This window comes from Hippoglossus stenolepis, chromosome 15 (genome assembly GCF_022539355.2).
Source record: "Hippoglossus stenolepis isolate QCI-W04-F060 chromosome 15, HSTE1.2, whole genome shotgun sequence".
Taxonomy (NCBI): Eukaryota; Metazoa; Chordata; class Actinopteri; order Pleuronectiformes; family Pleuronectidae; genus Hippoglossus; species Hippoglossus stenolepis.
This window is the reverse complement of record NC_061497.1, coordinates 3,487,470-3,503,596: the sequence shown is the minus strand read 5'-3', so window position 1 is coordinate 3,503,596 and position 16,127 is coordinate 3,487,470. Positions and strand designations below refer to the sequence as shown.

General features: G+C 39.2%; 1 long non-coding RNA gene across 1 annotated transcript; it reads left to right on the top strand.

The window, feature by feature from the left end:
• Positions 1-3,391: 3,391 nt before the first annotated feature.
• On the top strand, positions 3,392-10,983 carry LOC118122006. The gene is made up of 4 exons (XR_004698419.1): positions 3,392-3,473; positions 3,806-3,873; positions 4,738-4,765; positions 10,906-10,983. It is a non-coding gene; the product is annotated as an uncharacterized LOC118122006 (long non-coding RNA).
• Positions 10,984-16,127: the final 5,144 nt, after the last annotated feature.

The window sequence follows — 16,127 nt, the reverse complement described above, 5'->3', positions numbered from 1 at the left end:
TCTAGATCCAGCCCCAAATTTAATATGTTCTTTCTAGGCCCTTATCCTATCCTACCACCAGGTTTTAATAAAATCCGTTCCATATTTTTTTTTTGAGTCATCCTAACAATCAGACAAAGCTTCAGTGTTAGTTTCTATTTTGCTTTTGAAGGAAAACGATATTTTAGTTTGTAAGTTCATATGTTATCTTTTGTCCGGTGTGCTGGCAAATGTGCTCCGGTTTGAAAAGATGAACACTGTTTCCCCCAGGTAATCATGAATCTCTCCGTGCTCCCACAGTGACAGTCAGAGAAGCACCTGAAGCAACCACAGAAGTGACCAAAAGAGGATCTCCACTTTGCAGTTGGGGAATGTTGCTCAGTTCCTTCTCCCCTTCGATGTGAGTCTGTGTTCAGTTGAGTCAGCATTTTGTGAATGTCAAAGAATTCGTACCTTAGAAATGTACAAAACAAGTTGTGATGGAAGCTGGGCCGTGCAGCTGCAGTGGCTGATTGAGAGAAAAGCCTCTCGGCACAGAGTGCTCCGAGCTCACGTTGCCAGCCGTAGCATGAATAGGGAGCAGCGGAGGGCATTCTTCACACAGCCATTCTGAACACATATTTAACATCTTTGTTCATGTTGGTCGTTAATCCCCCTTGAACTGAATATCAATTAACAAGCAGCTCTTTATAATCAGGTTGGAGAATAGCTGATGGTAAGAAAGGGATTTCAAATTGCTGCCCGTTCACTTAACACTTAATGGTGCTTTCTGGGAGTCCTCCCTTGTTGGGCCGTGTTTTATGGTCAGATAAAAGTTGTGCGGGGAGAAGAATGCCATGTGGGCTCTGTGCCAGGAGGCTGGTGTTTCACAGCAGCTCCTGCCACACACCGGGATGTGATGAGAAAACTTGGTGGGAGAGGGCCACTGAGGTGAGGGGTTGGGGGGGCCCTCTCAAGGTGCCACTTCCATGGAGATGCAGCTGGGTCAAACAAGACTTCCATCAGCCGACAAACAAAAGGTGAAGTGGCTGACTGACTGCCTCATTAGTGGCAGCCCAGCAGCCGCCACCAAACTGCTGAGATCGGCTTTATCTAGGGGGCACTTTTCAACACAAAGTACAAAGTGCTACACAACAAGAAAACAAATGGTTAAAATGCAGATGGAAGTACGTAAATAACAACGATAGAAATAAAAGACCAAAATAGCCTGGCACCCCAAGTAAATTCAGAAAAGTGCCGTCTGAAAAACATACTTGTTCAGCTGAGATTTAAAAGAAGATACTGTCTCAGACAGCCGTCCTCGGCCAGTTCATTCCAGAGCCTTGGGGCCCTGATGGCAGACACTCTGCCCCCCGTTTTCAGCCTAGATTCAGGAAGTGACAGCAGACCCACATCGCATGCTGTGCAGAGGGAAATAAAACTGTGTTTGTTTTTTCTTGTCGAGATGACTTCCACTTGGAGGACAAGGGAAAAGAGGCAGCGAGGTCACCTCGTACTTGACCACCCCTCTTGTTCTCTCTAATCACAGACCCAGCGCCTCTTGGAGCATTCTGTGAAAAAGCACGAAGTGGCATCGGGCCCCCTCCAAACACACATTGTGGCACTGAGTTCATGATCTGCATTCAACCAGCACATGTGGAGAGGACACAGAATATGTTTGCTCTGCAACAGGATGAATCAGTGACATCACAAGATGGCCACAGGGGGATTTAGTGGGATAGTTGACATGCAATTTACCGAGATCAATGCATCACCAGTGTGGAGTTATACAATATTTCATAATTTAATTTCATCTACAGTAAATACTCAGACTATTTAATACCAACAAGCCTAAATCAGGGAGAGACAGCTAGGATGCTGACAAAGCACTGAACATTTTCTCCAGCAGCCACGAGAGCGCTGTTTAAAAATAGCTCAGCAAATGAGGTGTTTGATGAGAGTGGCTCTCGTGATATACAGCTAAAACCAGTTGTGAGGAATGAAGGTTGGCTGGTGATTCAATATTCATAAAAACAGTTAGTAAAACTTATGAGTGTACTTTATGTTCCCTAAAGACTATTATCAGTGATTCTGTGGAAAAAGCATCTATAAAACAACTTCAAATAGTGGCAGCGTTTGCATATTTTGTGTAATGATAGTGTTTCTTTGTTTTTACTGTGTGGTTTTTATATTTGCAGTAAAACACATTCCTGCCTCTGGTTAATCCTTTGTAATAAGTTCTTGATTATGGCATTGATGAGGTAACTCTTAAGTGCTATTGAAGACTTTCCTTCAGGAGCAGCCAATAAGAGATGAAGCCATGAGGACGGAGTGGAGGGAACGAAGCAGGAGCAGCGAGTTCTCCTGTGAAAAGCATTCAGCTCAGTTCAGTATTCAGTTTCCCATTCAGGCAAAGTCACAATCAGCAAAAAAAAAGAGCGTCTTGGCTCCCAGTCAATGAAGACGAGGGCTAATGCATTAAATATATGAAGAAACATTCACTGAATCCCAGGGCCATAAATCATTACCTAAAGTCCTCTCAGTCCACAGTTTTCGTCTTAATTTGCCCTCCCTCCCCCATCCCGTGGCTCCGATCACTGAGGAACTCACTGAGAGCATTGTTCTTCCTGCCAGCTCACTTGGCATATCTCGCTTTATTTAGAGCCCTCCGGCTGTTTGGCAGGGCGACGGAATAAGCAGTGTTAAAGGTATTTATGAGGTTGTCCTCAAAGAACCTTTCATTACATCAACAGTTTGACAAATGCATGTGACAGTAAACTTGATATTGGCAGCAGCCATGAAGAACTTGTCTCTATGACTGATGCCGGTTGTGATAGCTGCCAGGCCGACATGTATTAATTCTCATCGTTTTTAAACAATGATCGGGAGACGATGCTGTTAATGTTTACAACTGAAAAGGGTTAGTTAAATAAAAAATACAAATTTGGGATGGTTAAAATGTTTCAGCAGCTACTTACTAACCAACTAACCAACTAACTAGCTGTTTGAATTCATATTTCACCAAGGTTAATTTAAATAGAATAGGGTGCTCTGACATGAAACTCTTCTGTAGTTAGTAGCATTAACATTATCTATCTATCTATCTATCTATCTATCTATCTATCTATCTATCTATCTATCTATCTAACTAACTAACTAACTATTTAAATTAATATTTCACCAAGGTGAATGTATATAGTATAGGGTGCTCTGACATTAAACTCTGCTGTAATTAGTAACACTAACTAACTAACTAACTGACTGACTGACTGACTGACTAACTAACCATCTGACTAACTAACTAACTAACTTGGCTTTAACCAGGAACGTGTACTTTGGAGAAACCCACAGTGCTTAGTGTTTACCTGTAGCTACAGTCAGGGCTGTGGGACCTGTTGACTTTCAGGCTGTCTGATAAAACCAGTGCCTGTGATGCTACTTGAGGAGACAACATGTCTGTTTGGTTTGTTCACTGCTTTCCTCCACATTTCCTCGACAGACTTCTACTAAGACAGGTGTGTGGTAAATTAATATGTGTAAATTGACCTTATTTAATCTTAATTTAACCAGAATAAATATTAAACCGCCTCATTTGGTTCTAATTTATTGACGTTAGCATCGTAAGCTAGCTTGTTAATGTTAGCTGGTGCGGTGCTCTTGGTTCAAATCTCATTGTAGTGATGTAGAGTTTGTCTAAAACAATTCTTGATCAAGTTGATTATCAGTATGACTGTGCATCATAAACAAGGTTGTGTTACACTGAGTTGTGCACATTGTTGTAGAAGGGGAAACACATTTTGTACAGAAAAAACCCTAGTAGCCAGGAAACGTGTGTCTGTGCCAACAGCTGATCCCAGTGTGAGATTCCTCCTCACACAGAGCAGCTGAATCCCACTGAAACTGCTGAGACCTGGGGTGAGTGCATCAAACAGCCGACTGCAATCGAAACTCATTTTCATCAAAGGACTTTTTCATTTCTCTGTTTTTCTCTGCTTCATATTGAGCCTGTGGCTGGATCCCGTCTCACTGGAATAAGCATTTGCGTTTAAAACTAATTAAACAGAAGGAATACAGGAGCCTTAAATATCCCTCATTTGTTTGTTTTACTTGTACTTTGTTTTGTTTCCATGTTTATTCTCCGGTGTTGTTCTTATGCAGTTGTCCAAACACTTGGCTGCTTGTTTTTAACTGAAGGTTGCTGTGGATTGAATCTAAAATAAGCTCCCATGTGGTTTTAACCATTAACACAACAAAAAAACACTCTAAACATAATGCATGTCATTAGAGGTTTCTCTAATCGTGTGTGTGTGTGTGTGTGTGTGCGTGCTGTGCCTCAGGTGTTCTTTGTCATATTGACTATCTTTCTTAGGTCACAGGAATCCATTTAATAATATTTAAATTAATCCACTTTTACACTATTTTGACAAAGAGTGATGAGAGCCAACCTCAGGTTTCCGGTGGCCACAGGTTTACTGGCACTGACCTCCACTTCTCAAATAGGAATCATTAAAACTAACCTTCATCTGCAGGGAATTCCTACTTAATTTGCCGACGGCCATTTTTGTTTCCTTCAGTCAAATTGATCATGTTCAGAAGTTCTGTATTAATCCTGCTGACATTGTATAAAGACTCATATTTGTAAGATGTGATTAATGAAACTTTGACATGTCATGACGTAAGGGTAATCATTGACCTAATAAATGAACTAAACTGAGCAGCTACAAACCACGGGCATTGTTTTAATTTTCTTTTCTCTGTCTGTGTCCTCTATTTCTGTAGACAAGGCAAGACAGCCGGTGAAGTATTGGTAAGTGCAACGTAGCCCTGCTTTATCATTATAATAATGAAATCATCACCAGAAAGTCTGTTCCTATAGTTTGACTTAAGCTATAGAACGTCACAACCTAAAAATATGAATATTGCTAATATTGACATATCACAGTGTGTCTGGAGTATTTGTGATAGCGAGTATAAGAGGAGGAGAAGGTAAAGGACAGAGTCTCTGAGGGAATGTAAGCTCTATGGAACCTTTTAAATAAAAAGATCACGATCCACACGATGTGGCTGCGTATCAGTTTCAATCCCCATCCATGACAACACACACCTGAAAATGTATATCACATGACCCCTCCCGTACACTGGGCAACAGGGTCAGCAATGCTTGTAGTTGATTGATCCATGTTGTGTTCTCGTTGGTAGCTGAGGCTGATGCCAGTTGTTTTCTACCTGAAGGGGATCATGTGATAGGAGCCTGATGAATCTGCGAAGGCTACGTTGTCACCAAAGAGACCCAACCAGCAAGCTGTTGTGAGGGTTTTTGTTATCGTTTCCAAACATCTGCCCGTCCAGATTAAAACACAGCACCAGAGTTTTAAGATGAAAACAGGGCCAGCAGCATTTACAAACCCCTCTGTTTTAGTGGCTCTAAAACTCCTGACACGTAGTAATGTGGATGTGGCCTCAGCCTCTGTCTGTGTCAACTCACACCTCTGACTCTTGATTAGCCTACGTGTCATTTTCAAACATGTAGCTTTCCCATAAAGAGGAGCAGAGCTGTCAAAGGTTTCCAGATGTGTCATCTGCTGTGACATCTAACAGTAGGGGTGTGGCACATTCAGAATCACATAAACAGATGCAGAGAGAGCTTATGTTTCACAGAAACAGATAATGATAAATACCTCTGTCCTGTGTAAAATAAGCACATAATCCATCCTCCAATGTGCTGAGTCCCAATAAGGTTACACATGAGACATCAAGCATGAAAGCAGGATACAAGTTTACTCCTTCAAGTGCCCATGCTGCCAATATTGTAAGTCCCAAACATGAATTCTTCTTAAAACCCCAATTTTTAGTAACATATAAACAGTACTGCACAAAAAAACTGATTGTAAAATTTAACAATTTTGCACCCACTGAACAGTTACTGAGTAGGTATGTCTGTTTATTACCTGTGGAGGGCAGCATCAGGCTTGGGATGCAGCTAGGCCTCCTGTAGTCTTAGAAGAAGAATAAGAATAGGAAGGAGAAGGACAATGGCACACCAGGCTGTTTGTGAAGAGCAAAGCTGGAAAGTCTTTATTGCACATGGACCTGAATCTCAGCCCTCACTGACCAGGCCTTTTGAAGTCATACAAACCAGTTTTAAGTTACAGAGCTGAAGAGGATTTATTCTGAGCCGACTCAAAGCAGACTGAGATTTAACATATAGCTTTGTATAAAGGTTTTTTTCTCAACAAAGTTTAGAAGGAGTGAGAGAAAGAAGGTAAACATAACCTAAGTTATTACTTAGTTAGTAGTAAGAAGACAAAGTTGAAGTAGTCGCAAAATAAATATTTTCCAATAATCGTTTCTAAAGTATGAAGGGGCTGGATCACAGTCTTGAACTTCTGATACTTTTGTTTTGTCAAAAGTCGAAATTATGACTGATTGTGAATATTGTGCTGTAACAGACCCAATTGCCAGATATTGATGAGAATGACTTACAGTCACAACATTCTAATCTAGTTTCATTTATCATTGTATTAGTATGTGAAAAATATTGAATTTTCAAGGCATCCAAATTTCTAACCTGTAAACATTATGCTAGGTGAAACTAAACCTATTAATATTAATCTCATTTGCCACTGGACAAATAATAATGATTTTTAAATTGGAAACCTTTTACAATTTGAAGCTAACTAAATATACAAGCACAGGTTTATGTTATAACATTAAAGATGTGTCCTAGTAAACCATCCCACGAAGCAAATATGCATATTTTGTCACAGACGACATCGGCTTGTCACAGTAGGAAAAGCGCTGGTGTAAATAATAAAATAAACGATGGCTGAATTCCATTTAGCTGTTTTAATTTCATGGTCTTGGTTTTGTGCACGCTGGCTCACTGTCACTATGTCACTGAGTCATCAACCTCCCGTCCCTCTGTGGTAGCAGGTGGAGGTAAGATTTAAAAGCTGACAAATACAGGATTGATCAACAACAACTATCTTGACACAGATCTGTTAGATTAAGAATTGTGATGAAAATGCAAATCCAGTGAGACATCTTACAGTTGAAAAATCTAAAGTTCCTCTGTAAGTAATTGGTAACACCATTTCAAAATGACCTCCAACTTAATTTGGGAGTTTCTTGTTCATTAGCGTGCATACAGCGATATGGATGTATATATATGCGCTGTAAGGTTATTTTAGCTAATGACCAGAAGTCATGGCCATAATTCACACAAGGTTTCACGGGGCTAGGAAAAAGCTTAAGAACTAAGGAACGGCTAAATGGAATTTAACCATTATTACTGCATTAATCACAACCTGTGCTTTCCTGCTTGGACATGTCAATATTTCGGATGTAATAAAAGACCTATAGCTGACAGGAAGTAAACCTGAAAGCAAGCTGGTGTGAAAATAGAACTCATATTAATACAATATATAATATGTATAAACCTATTTGTAAAGATGATATAGTGATGATAGTATGAAATGCCACTTTTCTTTTGAAATACTGAGGGTGATATAAATGACTTGATTAATAAATTAGACAGAATGAAAGTAGGTTTAATTAACGACAATCAAACGTTTTTCATATGCATATCCAATAAGATACTTTTTACTACAGTTGTTAAAAACAGTTTGACAGACATTCACAGCTTCCAGGTAACACAAAAGGGAATCAAGCCAAACTCATTTATTATCTTCAAGGTTTCTAACATCGTTGTTCTTAGTTTAGCTTAAGTGCTTTCAGACATGCATTGAACTCCAGATAATCTCCTGAAATTATCTGGAGAGGCTATATGTGAAAATGCAAATGTCTAATTCAGAATCTCCGGACCATCTCGGGAGTTTTCCATGCCATTATTAAAAACTCAGGATAATGTTTGAATGAGCCCATGCGAGAACACTAGGATATTGTCCGGAGGATTCACTGCAAACTCTTGAAAATGTTCCCAATTTTTTTAGTGGTATCTCACAAAGGAATCCACACTGTCTGGACATTTTCTGAAGTTAATGAAAATGGCTATTGTGGATTGAATCCTACTAAAGGCACAAGTTCAGATCTGGTGGGATTTCTTAGTTTAGAGATGCTGCAGAAGTGACCACTCTTCCTTAATATGTGTATTTAGTCAGGTAATGTTCCCAAAATTATTTTTAAAAAGATTCATTCCCCTAAAAGAGACAGACCAGTGCCCTTTCAAAGATAATCATGAGAATTATACTGTAAAAGATGAATATCAAATCATACTGAAATGGTTACTGGGGTCTTTATTTTTATGTTATATATAAATGACTTAAAAGAAGCTGCCTCAGGCAAACCTATTTTACATGCTGACGATGTTAAATAGTTGTGCACACAGATTTAAAAGATTTGCTGAGAACACTCTTAGTGAGGAACTATCAGAAAATAACATTATCCCTACCCTTGGGTATAAGAGGCCATTCTAGTTGCTTCCAAAGTCAAATTTGCAACCGCATCAAATTTTGTTGTCCAAGTTGGAGAGTTCATTATAAATAATTGCTAAAGACAATCTTGGTTGTATTATAGACTGGCTTCAAAATCACTCACCAAGATAAATATCATAACCTGTTTACAACTGGCATTAAAATGCTTTTAGGGTGATCAGATCGATGTCTGATAAAGCTTGACCACATGGAACACAGGTGCAAATACACCTATGCCCCACTGAGGATGGATTGTGATCTGATTGGCCAATCTATCGTAGAGGTGGTTTATTGTGACCACATTGAACAGTGTTAGTGTAAATGCATTGTCAATCCACATACACAGAGGGGCAACCATGGATTTGCAGCTGTTCCAAACCAGACAGGTAGCAGCAGTTGAATTTCAATGTCGACACTGGAGAGACTATTATGGTTAAAATCATATTTTGATACAATCTGGATGCAAAATGAGTTTGAATGCCAGTTGAACATGGAGAACTAAGCTTATGGCCAGTGCAGCTATCCTCCTGGACAGCTCACATCTTCACACATAAGCTGGAACTGTAGTTCAAAGTCATATTGATTACACAACCATCTCTGTGTGGACAGGTCAAAATAAATCAATAAGGTCTATTCATCTTGATCCTGCATATTTTAGAAAGGCTTATCTGGTTAAAATTAGACATTTTTTTCATTTTCATTGAGATATTACTCACCTACATATTTGTTAAAAACATACTAAAAGTAATGAATTCTTTCTCTCTGCGGTGAGAACATCTGATATTTTAAAACATATGATTCAATAGCCCATTTGGCAAAAAATATATTTCTCTACAGTGCAGCAGTACAGTTGCATAATCACTCCACAAATTTGAGTTGAGTTATTTCACAGAGCACATTTGAAATTCTCTTAAAGTAATTGTTACAAAATACAAGTGAATGTTTAATTTTTCACTTTTGTGAGCAAGAAAACATGAGAATGTCGACATAGCTTCTCTGCTACCTATGCTATTTATATGATGATTGTGTTGTCTTTGCTTGCTTGTAGTTGTTTTGTTCTTTATCTTGTGGTTTGTGAAGTTTTATTCTTGAGGACCACAATGGAAATAAGCCTTCAGCATAACATAAATAAAAAACCTTCAGGCTTATTTATGTTTTTATTCTCAGTCATTTAAAAAAATATGTTTTTAATCATCAATACATTGATAGATTCATTCTTTGATTCAATTTACATTATAACAAGCAAGTATATTTTCCAAGCAAAGTTTCCATCTGTAACAAACATGGTGCATTCCAAAGCCCTTTACCAGAGAAGAATGGAGAGCTTTGTTCCTGTGTAATATAGGTATGAGAATCTGACCATTCATTCAGTGTCCATGGTTCATGGCTGTCACTTTGGTTTATAGGTGAATAGAAGTGACTGTTAGCAGAACAATACTGGAACAGAATTTTTTTTTCAACAAAATAACATAGCTGAAGTCAGGACAGAGTGAGGCCCAAGACAGAGCCAAGAGAAATTCCACTCTTCACTTGTGACAACTGTAGTTTTCCTAATGAATGTTTAAAATCTGGTCAGGGAGAAAGTACAAAACTGACATTTGATCAAAAATATCTCAGTTAATACTTTCTGGTCGAGCATTAATTTCTGTTAAATATCAGTGATTTTATATAAATGGAATTTTTCCATGAAAAAAAAACTCTAGCAGTGTCATTACTAAACATATATCATTTAGGACTTAAGATATCTTGCATTATGTTTATTGCCTGTGAAACATCAAATAACTGCTAACTACTTTATCTGTATTGTACTAAGACTTACGAGTGGGAATAGGGGGGGAACTAGCTTGTTATAAGATTAGTGTATAGGATTTAGCAATTGACTATAATATTCAATTTGTAGTTTTCATTAGTGTATAATCAACTGACTCTAAGAATCCCTTTGTATCTACATAGGGAGCGGGTCCTCTTCTGTTATGCTACTTGGAGGCCACTGTAGAAGTGGAGGGGGAGGGGAGGGTCATTCAGTTTGTTGCAATCTGCAACTTCATCGCCTGAGACCAGTAAATCTTGCAAATCTAACCATTCAAATCAGTGACTGGAAAAGTTTAAAATTTAGCTAAAATATTTAAGAGATTTGAATATGTAACTGAGAAACATCCGTCTGGCCTGTGGGGCTACAATTTAGGAAATATGTACATATTTATCTTTTAAGTCATTATTGCCTTGGGAGGGTTAAAGAAACATGAAAATATATTCACAAATATATTAGTGGTATAGTTTACAAACAACAAATCACAAAATACAAGGCATATAGTTTATTTAAAAACAGAAAAATACACATTTAAACAGTTATTTTCTATCTACCAGCTTCATCAAAAAATGCAAAAATATGGAACCTTAGTGTTATATCAGCGTTTGAGTGTCCAATTGTATCACCTAATTATATCTCACTTCATCATATAAACCCAGCTGGGTCCTGGAAGTGGATGCATAATGTATATTATTCCTTTAACAGGATCTTCCTGTCTGGACTGCCTTGCCGGCTGGAGACTGACTGAGGCAGATACATGATTCTAACTGGTAAGTGATCTGGTTTATTTGTTTACTTTTTACGATCATGGCATTGAGTCATTAAATTGTATGTGACAGTGTGTTTCTGTTCTCTTTGTTACTTTTTGTTACAAAATGCTTAGGTATAATATAAGTCTCTCGTTTTAAAATTCTTAAAAACTGTCAACAAGATAGCAAGATTTCACACTGAAATTATATAAACATAATATGCTAAATCAGTTGGATTAATGCATTTCATGTATCGGTCATAGAAAAATGACTCAAAGGCCTGAATATACAGTATAATTGTATGTGATAGTCTCACTTTGCTGAAAAGCACTGAGGGGGCTTTTGTGTGTGTGAGTGTGTGTTTGAGAGAAAGAGAAAGAGTGTGAGACAAATAGAGATTGGGGGCTGGAGGGACCCGTATTAGCCGAGACACTTGAATGAATTTGAAGAATAGGTTTTTTACATGCAGAGCAGTTACAATACCGGGCCCTGACCGGCAGACAGTACCAGCGTCTCTGATTTGAATGACGCACACCTGCCTGATTGGTGGGATTTAAACACTTGTTTCAGGAGAGTGTCCAAACAAAACTGAGTCCAGCTGCATCGATTTATCTGCCTCTGAGATGTGGAATCTGAGAACAACATGAATAAACGATTGAAAGCTTCACACAAATTATTTTCTTTATGTTTTTGGCAGCACAGTGTTGTTATAAGTTGGCCATGCCTCTATAATGCTACAGTGATGTTGAAAAACACTGCAAACTAAGACACCCTCATAGTCTTACAACTGATTGAGCAAACAACCACGAATAATATAAAACCAGAAAGAAACAGTAAATGAAATTAAAAGTGAAAAATAAAGGTCATAAACTTAATATCTTTCCCCAACCAGACCAGTTTGAAGGCAGCCAGTGTGTGCATGTATCAGCAGTCAGTGTGAGATTGATTGTGACTTACAACAGTGGTGTAAATGTCCGACAGTATTAACTCTGTCAAGTGGCTGTCCGGGTACGGTTATGTGATCTCATGAGGCAAAGCTGGCCCCCACAAATTTTATTATACACAGACACAACTAAAGCTCCCTGCCTCTCCTACACACAACACACACACACACACACACACACACACACACACACACACACACACACACACACACATACTGACCTGGGGGGTCAAGGTGCAGTGACTATGAAGGTTGTCTAACTGGGCCTCTTGAAACTCTTGCCTTGCATTCCAGCGCCCGAAGGAGGGGGTTGTAGCAGCCAGGCTTATTACCAGAGAGAGAGAGGGAGAGAGACAGAGAGAAAGAGTGATAGAGAGTGAGAGAAAAGAAGTAGGGAGTGGGTGGGAGGGAGAAGTGGGGGTAGAAAGAAGCTGGAAGGTATTATGCACTATTTCCTTGCCTTCCTAGAAGCTCTCACTTGTTACCTCCCATTAGGCCGTCTGAGTTTCTACGACAAAGTAAAGGAAACGCTGAAAACTTGAACCTGCTTTTCTTCAGCTGCCGCGGCCCTCTAACTAGCCTGCTTGTTTTCTTTCTTTGCTGGTCCCTCTGCATGCTTTTCTCTCTCTCTCTCTCTCTCTCTCTCTCCCTCTCTCCCTCTCCTTTCCGTCTCCCTCTCTTTCTCTGGGCTGTGTGTAAGAGGATCACTTTGTTTCCGTTGCCTTTTTCCGCGGTGCTGCAGACACACATTGAGGGGAGGACTGGATTTGAGGGGATACTGACGGGGTTGCACAGCTGCAACAGTCCCCTCCATCTCCACAGCAGGACTAATACCCCCTCCCCTCTCTCCTCTCTCTCTCTCTCTCTCTCTCTCTCTCTCTCTCTCTCTCTCTCTCGCTCTCGCTCTCTCTCTCCCTGTCTCTCTTTCCCTCTCTCTCCCTCTCGCTCAGTCTCTCTCTCTCTCTTTCTCTCTCCCCTGTGTGTTTGACTCTCCCTCTGTCGCACTTTCTGCTTCTGCCGATCGAAGGGGTGGGGGTGCCATATGGGAGCTTAGAAAAATGGAAGTTGATCGGAGAAAGACAAGAGAGGAATCTCCCATTCTTGGGCTCAGATGTCCGGATCTATGTGGTGAGTGCGTCTCTCTTTCTCTCTGAGCACTTTTAGGAAGTTGTCTGCACCCTAAGAATCCCCAACATGCTTTTATTTTCAAAACTGTGTTTGATTCCTCTTTGATTTTGATGTAAATGTTTCCTACTGTTACCCTTTTTTAGTTTTACTGCTGGATTTGTAGCTCTGTGTTTTCTTCGACTTCTACTTGTAGGGTTCAAGTTCACTGTTCATTCATAATTTGCAAGCTGTAGTGATAAGAAGGGTTTTGTGCTTTTGAATTTGTAAGTTTTGAGGGTCAAGGTAGAGTGAGACAGGAGGTGGAGTGGAGGCCGCCTGGGGGAGGGGAATTTGGAGGGGTCAAAGAGAATGGCACTTGGCCGAGGCAGCACAAAGGCTCTGAAAACTTTTTTAGTTTGACATTATCAGTGCAAAACCTGTGCCTGTTTCACATCCTGGAGACTGCACCATGTTCCCAGCTTTCCTGCTATGGAGGCCATTTATTTAGATGATAATTGTGATCTCCTTTACTTTTTTTTTTGTTTTTAAGTGTGGAGGGATTGCATCAAAGTTTTACTTACCATCATCCGCAAACTGACCACTCTCACCATCTGACAAAACTTCATTAAAGACACATCAAATAAAAACATTAACTGTGTTGATAACATGAAGAAATATCAGAACCTTTATACTCCAAGTTCACAGTACATCTTGTAGTCTAAGCATGGATCCAGATTTCATCAGACTCGGATACTCAACTTCATTAATTCATATGTTGTAGATCATGAATGCTTGTTGCAGATTTTAAGCTGTTCTGTGCTGATCTTCATATAAGTTTGAAACTGTTTATTCCCTCGCATAATTAATGAAAGATAATTTTAGCTAATATCTTTATGATCATTGTCTTTGACTGGTTTGTGGAGGCAGATCACTTTATATTTTATTTGACCATTTCTGTATTGGAGATAAATCTAGACAAAAGAAAACTTAACCACTGTAATTGTTTGACGAACGTTGACACAAAATACAAATTTCTTTCATCTAAATACACTTATATGTTTTCTAAATTACAGTTTTCAGAGGGACAAAAGTTATTTTCAAGTTAGTGGTTCTCTCTGAGAAATGTAATACTTTTTTTCACTAGATGGTGACGTGCGCCCAAAACGAACTTGTGTGTGTACGTCTGGGAAATGAGCTGAGTTAAGTGAGTGAGTCAAGCTTTTAGGAAGCTGTTGAATTTCAGAGCTGTGATTTATGGGTCTCACCTTGATGGTTCATTGGCAGTTTGGGCTTTTGACCTCACTCCATCGTCTCTTTGAGGAAATCAGAAGCCGTCTCTCTGACTTACTTATTCTGTGCCTCCCTGGCTCCCTCCGTTCATTAAACATCTCAGTAGCATGGAAATGAAGAGTCCCGGCCAGCATTAATGGACTCATTTCTTCCCTTGAAAGTTAGTCTTTAAACCAAGATTTAAAAGAGATGGAAAAATGTGCCTTTGTGGATTTATATTTGTTCTGCTCTCTGTGCAGTGTGATATCCGGTTTAACCAATAGAATGTGGGGAAGCTTTGCTGAATTTCAGTCACCACTACTTCATATTTATAAATGTTCAGAAAATGTTTCTGCTGCAGAATCTAGTCCTCTATTTTGGGCATGTGGGTCATACTGTTATGAAGCAGCAGAACTGAACACGTTAATGAGGACTCGGAAAGTTACAGTCCAAAAAGTTGTATTCTGGGTAAAAGTGGATTTGTTTCAGCTTCTACAATGTAAAGGGACTGCATATAGAATCTCATTTGCATGCTCAGCGCTAGGGATCAACATCTCTTCCACATCTTTTCTCATGTTCTCACATTTCTATACATCACACTATAAAGCACTATTGTTAAATGATAAATTAATTTGTGAGCCTAAATAAACCCAACATATTTAAAGTGATTTAAACAGATCCTGATTTTATGGAAGTCCAGAATTCCTAAACAAAGAGCTGCAGTGTTTTGTGGGTCACTGTTCAGTCAGCTGGTATGGTACAGTTCATCCTCTCATCGAAGACCCTGGATTACTTGAATCTGGGCAAGTAGTTTGTGTTTTTATTAATAGTGCTGAAGTATGTTTTACGTCTATAGCTGACTGAAGTTGTTTGTTGTCATTTATGCCAGGTGAAGACATGTAGTCAGATAACCTGCCTGACCTCCACAGCCAATTTTAGCCTCTCCCTCATGCCTCCTCTGGTTATAAATTAGCCTGGTTGTTGATTCCAAGCAGTGAAAGGAAACGCTCACTTAGTAGCAGTGATTTATTAGTTGTGAGCCTGATGCGGCCATGTGACTGACACAGGTGCCAGTTAAGATGAGAACAGGTTCACACTGCTGCAGGAAGTAGGAGCTGCTTTTCCTTCCTGACGCTCAACCAGGAGCAGAATATCAATTTATTAGTATTCCATCCAATGAATTTTTTTTTATCATTCAGAGAGCTACTTGGTGATAGTGCCACAACATAATTCATGTGATATTTTGTCCATGAATTTTACAGGGATACATTAGTACATCTACTCTAGGAGGGGTTTGATAGTTAGCAATCAAGTCCATGAGCATCTATGAAGAAAATAGGAGTGTTAAAATAAGTGTTATTTTGCACATTACCTCAATGCAACCTGTGTTACATATAGTAGTACTTACAATTAGAAATGCAAATCCCAAATAAATGATTCATTTTTACACACCTGCTCACTTCGTGTGGACGTGTGAAGCATGAAAAATCAATAAAGCAAAGTAGCAGGCTATATCATGTATACATGCTCAGTCATTTGAAAGTAATCTATCTCTGTAAATTGAGTTGTGCTTAAGTAAGATAACTTTGTTAAGATGTTTGTATGACAGTCACCATAATCTGAGTATTGCCTTACTCGGGTTATGATCGAATTACCAGAGTGCATGTAAACGCTTTAAACGACAACCCTCTTGACCTCTTCTGTTCACAACACTCTCTAAAGCACACATACGTGAAACCTTAGTTTTATTATTTTAACAAGGAATATAACAGAAAACAAACCTCAGGTCCATCTAAGAGGCAATTTTTTCTGTGAAAGACGTCGTTTCATATCCACATAACAATATATATCGTTGCTCA